This window comes from Macrotis lagotis, chromosome 1, assembly GCF_037893015.1.
Source record: "Macrotis lagotis isolate mMagLag1 chromosome 1, bilby.v1.9.chrom.fasta, whole genome shotgun sequence".
NCBI lineage: Eukaryota > Metazoa > Chordata > Mammalia > Peramelemorphia > Peramelidae > Macrotis > Macrotis lagotis.
Window position 1 is genome coordinate 803592772 of NC_133658.1, and position 12092 is coordinate 803604863.

The window sequence follows — 12092 nt, forward strand, 5'->3', positions numbered from 1 at the left end:
CTCTCATTTGTTTTTCTTATTTTTCTTCTCCCATTCATCTCTTTAACTCTTTCAGAAATTCGTGTTAGACATGTGACCAATTTATATTTTTTTCCCTTTGAGACTTTGCTATAGATGTTTTCATGTTGTTATCTTCTTGTTGTGTCTTAATCTTTCCTGGCATCATAGTATCTTTACATAGTCATTATTTTTGTTAATTTTTGCTTATGTTTCCAGCTTATTTCTTGACTTTGAACTTTATACTAAGATTTTTCTTTGCTCTCTTAAGGGTGGGGAGGCACTGTCTGAAGCTTTGAGTTTTGTCACTATGCTATTTTCAGAGTTATTTCTGGGATCTTTAAGTTTTTGGTGCTTCCAAGGTAGTATTATACAGGGAGAATTGTAGACACTGCTTTCCTGTTCTGTTCTCTGGTCTTTACCCAGGAAGGGACCCTGCTCTCCTGCAGCTGCAAGGACTAACTCTCCTTTCTGCTCTGCAACTGTAAACCAGAACTGAGAATGGGTCATGGAGCTGATCAATGTTAACTCAGGTTCCCTTGTCATCTATTTTTGACCAATTGTCCCCTTGGGGCTGAGAACTAGCTGCTGCTGCTGTCATCATAGCTACCTCCAAAGCTCACTGCTAGTGTGGCTGCCATGGGCACTTTTGACTGATCCCACTCTGATGTCACAGACCTCTCCTACTGTAGACTTCTGCAGTTGACTTAGGCTAGAATAATGTCTGGCCTCAAACTTTTGCTGGTTCTGCTGCTCCAGAATTCAATTTGATATATATTGTTTTAAAGGTTGCTATGAGGGGAATCTTGGGAGAACTCAGCTGTGTTACTGCCTCTATTCCATCTTTTGCCTTTCTTTGTGTCCTCAACACTTAACATGGTGCCTAGCACATAGTAGTTGCTTTGTAATTGTTTGATGAATGATTGAACAAGTCTTTCCACTAAAGCAAGTGCCTTTCTGAAACAAAAATAATTTAATTCTTTTTAAAAAATTTTTATTGGGGCGGCTAGGTGGCACAGTGGATAAAGCGCTGGCCCTGGATTCAGGACTACCTGTGTTCAAATCCAGTCTCAGACACTTAATAATTACCTAGCTGTGTGGCCTTGGGCAAGTCACTTAACCCCATTTGCCTTGCAAAAACCTAAAAATGTTTTTATTTATTTATTTAAGACAATGAGATTAGGTGACTTGTCTAAAGTCTCACAGCTAGATAATTATTAAGTGTCTGAGGCTGGATTTGAACTCAGGTCCTCCTCACTCCAGGACTGGTGCTCTATCCACTGTGCCACCTAACTGCTCCAAAAGTAATCATTCTAATACTATACAGTCTATATGTCCTTATTCTGTGATGACTCCCACAATATATTCAGACTTTTCTTGCAAAATGGAAAAAAATGTAGGCTTGTAGCTGAAAGGTCTCGGTTTAACTTTTGGCTCTGATGTATGCTATCTCTGTCACAATGCGTCAATCACGTATTCTTCTCAGAGCTTTACTTTCTACTTCTGTAAAAGAGAAATTATAATTCTTGCCTATGGATGCGAGGTGCTGTTCTTTCTCCCAGGGGTATTGGAAAGCCAGTGCACTTTGTAAACTTTAAGATGCTATGCAAATGTCAAAGTTGATGTGGGGTTTTGTGAGCCATTTGTGATTTCATTCCTGAAGGAAAGTTTTGGTGGAGGAAGAAAATCTCTCCATGAATGTAAACCTAAATGTGCTTAGTCTTATGGAGTTGTTTGAGACAATGAGATGTTGGAAATCTTGTCCTGGGTGCATGGCTGGCATGTGTCAGAGACAGATCTTGTACCCAGGTCTTCCTGACTTTATGGGCAGTTCTCTATTCACAATGCCATGATACTCTTTCAAACACATGTAAATAATTTTGTATAAATACAAAATGTTTTTCCTTTGTATTCAGTGTAGAAATATACGAGCCACCCCTCCTCTGCCCCGCCATAGCATAATAAATATTTTTTAAGAATATCTTAATATAAATGTATTATAGGAGGTTTTTTATTTGTTTATTTTTTGTGCTGAGATAGGTAACTTGAAATTAAGAAATTTCCTCTACTAAAGCTTTCCAACATTTTCTGGGTGCAATTGATAGTCTCAGAGCATTGCCTGAGACATTAAGTGACTTACTCAGATTGGCAATAGTATATGTTAGTCTTTCTGACTCCAAGGCCAACTCCCTATCCACTAAATTATGATTCTTACTTAGAAATGTAAGTTATTATTATTCATTATAATTATTACCATTCTAACAGTTTTCTATGGAATATTACATGAATGAGACAGGAAAACCTGAGTTCAAATCTGATTTCAGACTAGCTGTGTGATCTTGGATAAGACACTTGACTTCTGCTTCAGTTTCCTCATCTGGAGGACAAAGACAACTACCTTCCAGTGTTGTCGTGAGATCTTTCTAAAGCACTTTGCAAACTTTCAAGTATTATATAAGTTATTACAATTATTATATAGTTATCACTATTATTATCATTATTATTATTTCTGAGTCACTCCAAGGTCTCTTCTGGCTCTAATGTAATTCTACGACTACATTCCAACCACACTGGACCACCATGGACCACCACTGTTGGCTTACCTCATCCTATCCTCTTTTGCCTCTGCCCCCAACCTCCACCTCCACCTCCACATACCTGGGGACAGCATGGCCTCCTTTTCCCAGGGATTCTTGGAGTATTTCTGGATCATTCCCCTATCAGACTAGGAGCTCCCATATGAAAGGAATAGTTGTTTTGTCTATCTCATTGTGCATGTTCTCAAGCCATAGGGCCATACACATATTCAATACTTCAGAAAATGTGAATTCTCCTTAGTGTGCATCCTAACCTAATAGAAAGAATCTAGGAACATCAGCTCCAACTCTCTCATTTTACATGTAAGGAAACAAGCCCAATGTCCCTCAAGTAGTCTGCTAAAGAAGACAAATTCAAATCTTGATCCTCAGATTCCTGGGTTTGGGCTTTCCCTATTATACTGTGAGGTGACTTTGAGACAGCTGAGACCATATAGAGACAGCTCCCTAGTATCCTTTCATTCTAGGGTGGGTGTATCCAACCCCAGGCACCACACATGGCCCTCAAAGTTCACTAGAGGCATTATAACATTTTATTATTATACTCTTTGGTAATATGAATTATTTTATAATCATAAATAAATATTAAATTCTAAATGTGACCCTTGATAAATTTTTGTTGGGTTGGACATCTGTGTTATAGGAGGTGTGCTGGCACCTCCCACAATTGATTGCTAAATTATCTCTATGAGCATTGATTTATACCTTAGAAATTGATGAGAATGATAGAACAAATATTAGTACTATAATACAGATTTCACTTAAAAGTATGTCATGATGGAAATATATTTAACAACGGCTATACATGAATAACCTATATTAGATTGCTTTCTGACAGTGGGATGGGAGGACGGAAGGAGAAAAATATGAAATTCAAAACCTTACAAAAATAATTGTTGAGGGACGGATAGGTGGCACAGTGGATAGAGCACCAGCCCTGGAGTCAGGAGTACCTGAGTTCAAATCTGGACTCAGACACTTAATAATTATCTAGCTGTGTGGCCTTGGGCAAGCCACTTAACCCCATTGCCTTGCAAAAAATAAAAAATAAAAAAAAATTGTTGAAAACTATTTTTGCATATAGTAGGAAAAATAAATAATATTTTTAAAAAGTGTATCATGCCACTGATGCTGAGTGAGATAAGCAGAACCAGAAAAACATTGTACACCCTAACAGCAACATAGGGGTGATGATCAACCTTGATGGACTTGCTCAGTCCATCAGTGCAACAATCAGGGACAATTTGGGGCTGTCTGAAATGGAGAATCCATATATCCAGAGGAATAACTATGGAGTTTGAACAAAGACCAGGGACTATTACCTTTAATTTAGGGAAAAAAACCTGATATCTTATTGTCTGATCTTGCTTCTCTTATACTTCATGTTTCTTCCTTAAGGATATGATTTCTTTCTCATCACATTCAATTTGGATCGTTGTATACCGTGGAAACAATGTAAAGACTAGCAAATTGCCTTCTTTGGGGGGTGGGGTAGGGAAGTAAGATTAGAGGAAAAATTGTAAAACTCAAAATAAATAATATCTTTTTTTAAAAAAGTGTATCATGCCTACATTCCCCCCCCCCCACCAAGAGTTAGTTTTTAAACATTTATCAGCCCACCCTTGCTTTATTCTCTTCACCACTTCATGGCTATCTACCTACACATTATTCTCCCCTTCCACTAATGTCAGGAGAATACTGAATTATAGATTTTCCAGCTGAAAGGATCCTGGAGGTGATGGAATCTATCTCATTATATAAAGTTCAAGGAAGCTTAAATGACTAGCCTAAGTCACAGATATAATGAGTGACAGAGGTGGGATTTGACTATATTCCAGTACTATTTCCACAGTCCCATGCAAATAAGTCCTCCCTTTCTCTAAAGTTTAGATAGCTAGCCATCCTATCATCCCTAAGCCAGTTTCTTAAGAAATGGAAATGTGTCCCCCCCCCACCCCAACTGAACAATTTTCCCTGCGTAAGGTTCTTTTTCCAGAGCACATTCCATCCTCAGTTGTTGCTGAAGGCACCTTGTAAGAGTCTGGGTTTTTCTAGTTAATCTCTAGAACTAACTTCCTAGGAAGAAAGAGAATTCTCATATTAACTCTGGGTTTATTTTTCTTCATTAGCAAAAGGGAGAATAATAATTTCTGCAAAGTACTGTGAAAAAAGGAGCTTCAAAATCCTTCAAAGGCTGCAAGAAGTGGAAGTAATCTAGGACAACTAGGGTAATTGGAAGAGCTGTGAGAGAAGAGTCATAGGATAATATGACTTAGACCTGGAAAGGACTCAACACGTCCAAAATAGAACTCATTTTCTTCTTCTCCTCCCTGCACTCCTCCTCCAAATTTATTTATTTCTACTGAAAGCACCATCTAAGTGACTGTGGTATCAGTCAATTCCTCACTTGTCCTCAAACCCACATATCTAGCCAATTCAATCTTCCTAACTTTTTTCTAGACAAAGTCACTACCCTTTTGTCATCTTCTTACAATATTATCCTATTTAGTCTCCATGTTTTGTCTCTCCCTTCTCTGAACCATCCTTCACATCACTATCAGAGTGATATTCCTTAAGGTCTGACTATTCTACTCTCTCTGTTCAATGAGCTGTTATTGATCCCTATTACTTCTGAGATCAAATATAAACTCCTCTGATGATATTTCAAGAGCTTCACAATCTGATTCCAATCTATCTTTGCACATAATGAATAGATAGATAGATAGATAGATAGATAGATAGATAGATAATAAATTCTTCCCTTTCTCACAGCTTTTGAGTTTGTCAGACTGGTGTTGCTATTTCTCACATCTGGTATTCTATCATTTCCCATTTCTATGCCTTTGCAAAGACTGCCCCATACTTGGGGTATACTTCTACCCTCTAAGAGTTTCTTATTTACAGGTTTTTCCTAATTTTTTCCTAATTTTCACAATGCTTGCTTCTTCCCCTCCATCAAATTTATATAGTGATTTAAGATTTTCAAAGTGCTTGAACTCAGGTCTTTCTGAGCTCAGAGCTCTATCCACTGTACCACCAGCTACTTTATTTTTATGTGTGTGTGTATATATAAACTCCTTGAGGGCAGAGCCTTTAATTTATGTCTTGGTCCAGAACAGTATCTGATATGCAATAAATAAATTCTTAAAAAATACTTATGGATTGATGAACTAGAGATATCTAGCCCAACCCCTTAGTGTATTAATGAAGAAAATGATGTCTCAAGTAGGTGAGTGCCCAAAAGAACATAGGAAATAAATAGCTGAGCCAGGATTCAAACCCGAGGTGGCTTGAATCCAAATTCAGTCAGTAGAAACATGCTCTGTCCCTATTTCTGTCCCTAACTTTCCTAGGGAATGCTTCTCATCTCTGTGTCTTGGTTTCTTCATCTAGAAAATCAAAGGATTGGATTAGGTAATTTTCTAACAATCTATTTACCTCCTTAACTTCTTTCTTGTTTATTTTATGATTCGATTTATCTAGAGCTGCAGGAGGTTGAGGTCTCCCACTAGTACAGTTTTGCTGTCTGTGTCTTCCTGTAGTTCTTTCAGCTTCTCCTCTAAGAATTTGGATGCTATCCCACTGGGTGCATATATAGTCAGTATTGAAGTCACTTTATTATCTATGGTATGGATTAGGTAATTTTCAAGGTCTTTTCTTGCTTTTGTAGTTCTGATTCTATGGTTCTTTGTCACAACTGACCTTAATTTCCTATTCTGTAAAATAAGGCTATAAGTATACTTACTGAATGAAAACCATGAGAGTTACTGCAATGAATTACCTTGTGTTTGGCCACAACTACACACACTTACAAAGCTGGTTCTGGGTGATCCAGGCAGCCCCAGGGTACTTCATAAATACTTTTCTTGTTGCCAGTCAGGTAATGTGGGCAGAAATTTGGTCCTAATGAGGCTTCAGCTCTTTTATTGGTACACATAAAAATATAAGTAATCAGGGAAAGGGTGTGGTTTAGTGGTTAACAGATTTCCAGCTACGGTGGACAGCCCAGTCAGGGGAGTTCCAAGATCTGGATTTTCATCCAAGTTTTACCACTGGTGCTATGACCTTTACCAACTCTGTCATTTTGGGTAAGTCCTTTTCTGTTTCTGCACCTACAATTTCTTCACCTTGAAAGGAAAGGGCTGGATTAAAGATTGTGAGATATCTTTGAGCTCACAGTTTGGGATTCATTAGCCTACCACTCAGAAGGAACTGTGGGTGGAGCAGAGATGAGGAAAAAGATGGAAGAGAGAAGTGAGAGAAAGAGTAAGAGGGAAAGGCCCGAGGAAATACAAAGAAAGAGACAGGAAGGATAAAGGCAAAGGAAACTGGTCAGGGCATAGAAGGAAAGAAGAGGGAGGAGACAAAAGGACAAAGGATAGGGGTGGAAGGAGAAGGAAAAGAAATATTAGAGGGGAATAAGCTGAGGACTACAGGGAGAGAATAGGAGGAGATGAGTATGCTGGGCCCTCTGTAAAATGATTAGCTTCTTGGATGCTGTCCAGTGAGAAAGACTGACAGGAAAAAGAGGTCTACTTGCCTTTTTTGATATAGGGAGATAGGAGTTGCTTGGTTGCTTGGTTCTTGTTCTTCATTATTGAAGAAAACCAAAATGATAGCACTATGTTTGAGACAAATTACAGTGTGTTCCACTGTGCCTGATCACACCAATAAAAGCTTAGAATGCTCTACTACTGGTTGGGCACAGATAGTCCATGTGAACACTTGGGGTTGGTCTTCTAAACAACACATTTCCTTTGAGCTGCTTCAATTCTGCCTTCCTCATAGAGGACAGCACCCTCACCGATGAGGGCATGCCATGCTAGGTGGTCTTATACCAATGTCTCCCATGCTGTACAATTAATTCTAAAGTTCTTCAATGAGACCTTCAGGGGGTCTTAGTATTGCTTCTTCTGACCCCCTTATGAGTGTTTGTCCTGTATGAGTTCTCCACAAAATAGTTTTTTTTTGGCAAGTGTACATTTGGCATTCTAACAACGTGTCCAGTTCATCCTAGTTGCACTCTCCTAGTAAAATTGGAAAGCTAGGCAGTTAGTTTCAGAAAAGACCTCAGTGTCTGGTATCTTCTCCTGCCAGGTGATCTTCAGAATCTTCCTAAGACAATTTAAATGGAAGCAATTCGGTGTCCTGATATGGCGCTGGTAGACTGTCCAGGTTTCGCAGGCAGATAGCAATGAGGTCAGCACAACGACTTTGCAGACCTTCAGTCTGGTAGTCAGTCGAGTACCTCTTTTCTCCCATACTTTCTTTCGGAGACTCCAAATACTAAGCTAGAGAGATCTGCAAGCCATGGCACCATGGGAAGGGTGATATGCATAGGAGAGGGAGAGGAGTTGGGGAGAGAAAGTGAGGGGAGGAGAGAGAGAGAGAGAGAGAGAGAGAGAGAGAGAGAGAGAGAGAGAGAGAGAGAGAGAGAGAAAGAGATGGAGGGGAAGGGAGAGGGAAAGAAAAAGGAGAGGGACAGAGTGGGGAGGGGAGAAAGAAAAGAGGAAGAGGAGAGGGAGGAGAGAGAGAAGGAAGGAGAGTTCTGACTTTCAATGCTACAGATATGTGGAGAAAACAGGTAGTCCAATATAATCCTTGATTCTCATTTCTGGTACACCTCTAAGAGAGGACTTTTCAAATGACATCATTTTCTTCTTGATTTACTCACGATTTCATCTCATTAGCAAATTGCTTTATTTTTATGGATTTTTGCAAGGCTATGCAGTTAAGTGACTTGCCCAAGATCACACAGTTAAGTAAATATTAAGTGTCTGAGGTTGAATTTAAATTCAAGACCTCTTGACTCCATGTCTGGTGCTCCATCCACTGCCCCTTAACTCTTGTGTGACATATTGCCTAATCTAAATTTGTCCATTACTGTTTCATTACTTGCTTTAATAAATATGTTTGTTCATTTTTGTTCATTATTCATGATTGGGTTTTGTGTAAACAACTGTTTGGATTGAGTCTGAGTGACCCACCTGACTAGGGACAGTATTACTACCTATTAGGAATATCCTGGAATGTAAATATTGTGTCAAACTCTTTCCTCTCCCCAAAGAAGCATCCTATTTCTAGTCTGCAAATATTTGATATATAGAGGGGGGAAAAAGCAGTTATTACCTAATACTCCTCTGGGAGATATGGAGTTTGAAAGAGTGCCTGTAGAGACATGGTCCTCCACTACTCCCCATAAAGGTGAAAATCAGAATCTTCTTGGCTTCTGGGTGGGCTAGATCCCAGAGAGCTAAATAAATCCCTGAAGCATGGGCCACCCAGGGTGCCTGTGGTCTCTTATAAGTGGGCCCTGCAGGGCTGTGTTACCCAGTCTGCTGCCAGGTCCATATGTCACACAGGTGCAAGACATTAATATCCTGTGACACTGTTCTATATTAGGCAAGGAAAGTACTTTGCAAACTTTGAAATACTAAATACATTTTAGCTGTTATTGTTCTATTGCTACCACTTCATCTTCTATCCTGCTTTGTCTCCTTAAATTTGAAGAAGATAGATGGAAGAACAAAATAGGTCAGGTACAATGTACTTATTTATCAAAAATGAAATAGTCAACTGCAGAGTTGGGACTCAGAGTAGAGCCCCTGACTTTCTGGAAGAGACCCAACTCAAATCCTCCCCAACCTCCTAACAGTCCCACAGACCTGTGTCTGATCTATTTTCCTCTAACTACACAGCTTCACCCAGGGTTTTATGAGGCTTTACATTACAAATAAAAATAGGGAAACCAACAGGGAGGGATAATGTCAACAAAGGTGAAAAAGTTATAAGTTTCAGGAAGTCTTTTGGAGCTTGAAGTCCCTCTTGGTTGTATTAGAAACTTTTGAAACTAGACCTGATCTTTCTTAGAGTCTATCCTACTCATTTCAGTTTAATTTAATTCAATGCAGTTGAGTTTGGTACACTGTAGGGAAGAGGAAAAAAAGATTATTGATTTGAAATAATGGGAAGACCTTGGTTTCAATCCTGTGGGAAATGAGGTTAGCCATTCTCCACCTAATCATTGTCCTCTTAGTCTCCTTTGCTACTACCAAAAATAAAAAGAGCTGCTGTAAATATTTTGTATATTTATGGGTCATTTTCCTCACTCTTTGATTTCTTTGAGGGATATTAGCCCAGTAATATCTCTGAGTCAAATTTCTTTTTAATGTAGTAATTTTTTCCCCACACGTTGTTTCCAATTGTTTTTCTGAATGATTGGATCAATTCACTGTTTCACCATTTTGTATACCTGCTTTCTCTATAGTCCCTCCAACATTTATCATTTTCCTTGTCACTTTTGCTAATCTGAGGGATGTCAGGTCCTCACAGGATGGTTTTGAAGAATATATTTACAAACTTTAGAACTCTATAATTTGAGATCTTTGTATAGGAAATTCAAAATCAAGTTCACTGACTCTAAATTCATCATGTTTTTTACTACCATTCAGTATTGAAATAACCTGTTTGAAACATGGGCCCCATTAAGACTCCTCTTCATTAAGTAAATGTTGAAATCTCCTTCAATCAGATTTTTTAAGAAATGATTCCTAGTTCCTTTCTCCTTTGAGTTCCCTCCCCAGATGAATCCCTTCCTCAACCAATGATAATAGTTATTGTTACTATTATTACTTGACCTAATATTTTAAAAACATTTTACACAAATTATGTCTTCTTATTCTCAAAATAATTATGCAAAGGAGGAAGGGAAAATATACTGATTTGACAGGAGGACATAGATGGTCAGAGTAGTGATCTAACTTTTTTCAAGATTACCCAAAAATATGTAGAGCCATGCTCTGTTCATCATCCCCAGATAGGTTCTCTTTTCCATTAATCACAGTAGCACTGAATAAAGGAAGAGTGATCTTGTTCTGCCTCTACCCTGAGGAGCTATAATCTAATAATGATTTGCTGTTTTTTATCAATTAGTTGTGACTTTGTGAATCCATTTGGATTTTTCTTTGCAAAGATACTGAAGTGGTTTGCCATTTCCTTCTCCAGTTCATTTACAGTTGAGGAAACTGAGACAAACAAGGTTAAGTAACTTGCCCAAGGTCCACAACTATTGTCTCAAATTTGAACTCAGGTCCTCCTGACTCCAACCTGGTACTCTATCCTCATTCCACCTATCTGCCTTTGTAATAATGATGACTTACATTTAGGCACTTCTTGACAATAACCCCAAGGAGAAGGTATTATTATCTGTTTCTATGACTAAGGAAAGAACACTAGGGAGAAGTCACCTGTCCAAAATCATAAGGCTAGGAGGACTACATATCCAGATCAGTTAACTTCAAATGCAATGATGCCTTGAGACTGAGGCAGAAAATCAACATTAATCAGTTCTAGATAAATAAAAAATTTCCAGCTAAGTTTTGGTCTTCTCAGGCAGATTGGGAGTCTCTTCTGGAGGTAGTGTGACACATAACAGAGAGAGTACTGGTCTAGAGACCAGAAGGCCTGCTTCTGATACATACCAGCTAGATGAACAGTGAATCTCCCTGAGACTCAATTTCAATAATGAGGATATTCATTCTTGGCCCTCCCACACAAAGCCAGGTGAATGAAGTAGGAATTTCTTAATGGATCTTTCTCATCCACAAAGGGTCCCTGGCCCAATGAATAGAATTAATGCATATGAACTACCTTAATTGTCCAAGATAAAGTTTTTTAATGGTCCTGGTAGAACTAAGACTGGTGCCTTCGATTCTGTCTGATAGATCTACCCTTTATCTCTCTGCTCCTCCCCATACTATAAATTATTTGAGATCAGAAATATCTATTTTTATTTGTTGACTTGGATCCCTAGTGCCTATGAAACTGCATTAAAAGGCAGTATGTTTTAGTGGAAAGAGCAATTTGGAATCTGAGGAACTGTGTTCAAATTCTGACACTGATGCTTACTACTTGTGGAATCTTGGGCAAGGCACTACCTGGGTCTCAGTTTTCTCATCTGTAAAATGAAGGATTCTTACTAGATGGCTTCTGAAGTCCCTTCCAGTTCCAGAACCATGATCCCATGAGATAATTTACATAAAGTGCTTGGCAAACATCAACTTTTACAAGTATGAAATAGCATGGTGTGTTACCTAAAATAGACTTGGAATCCACAGTTAGTTAATCAATAAGCCTGGCACATAGGCTTAATAATAATATTTGTCCTTCATTCTCAAAAAGGGCCATGGGCCAGGAGAGGTGATTTCATGACAGGCACATGAACTGGATTTGAGTGAGGAGGCTGTGGTAAGTCACCAGACTCCTTTCTCCTCCAGAGCCATCTGGGTCTAGTGGCCAGCTATGAATCAGGATGACTAGAGAGGGCCCTGAATGAGAGGCAATCAGGGTTGAATGATTTGTCCAAGGTCATACAGCTATGAAGTGTCTGAAGCTGGATTAAAACTCCTGTCTTCCTGACTCTAATCCAAGTATCAGGGACCACGCTAAACCCTGGGCAGACAAAAACTGTCAAAAATTAGTCCCTGCCCTCTAAGAATT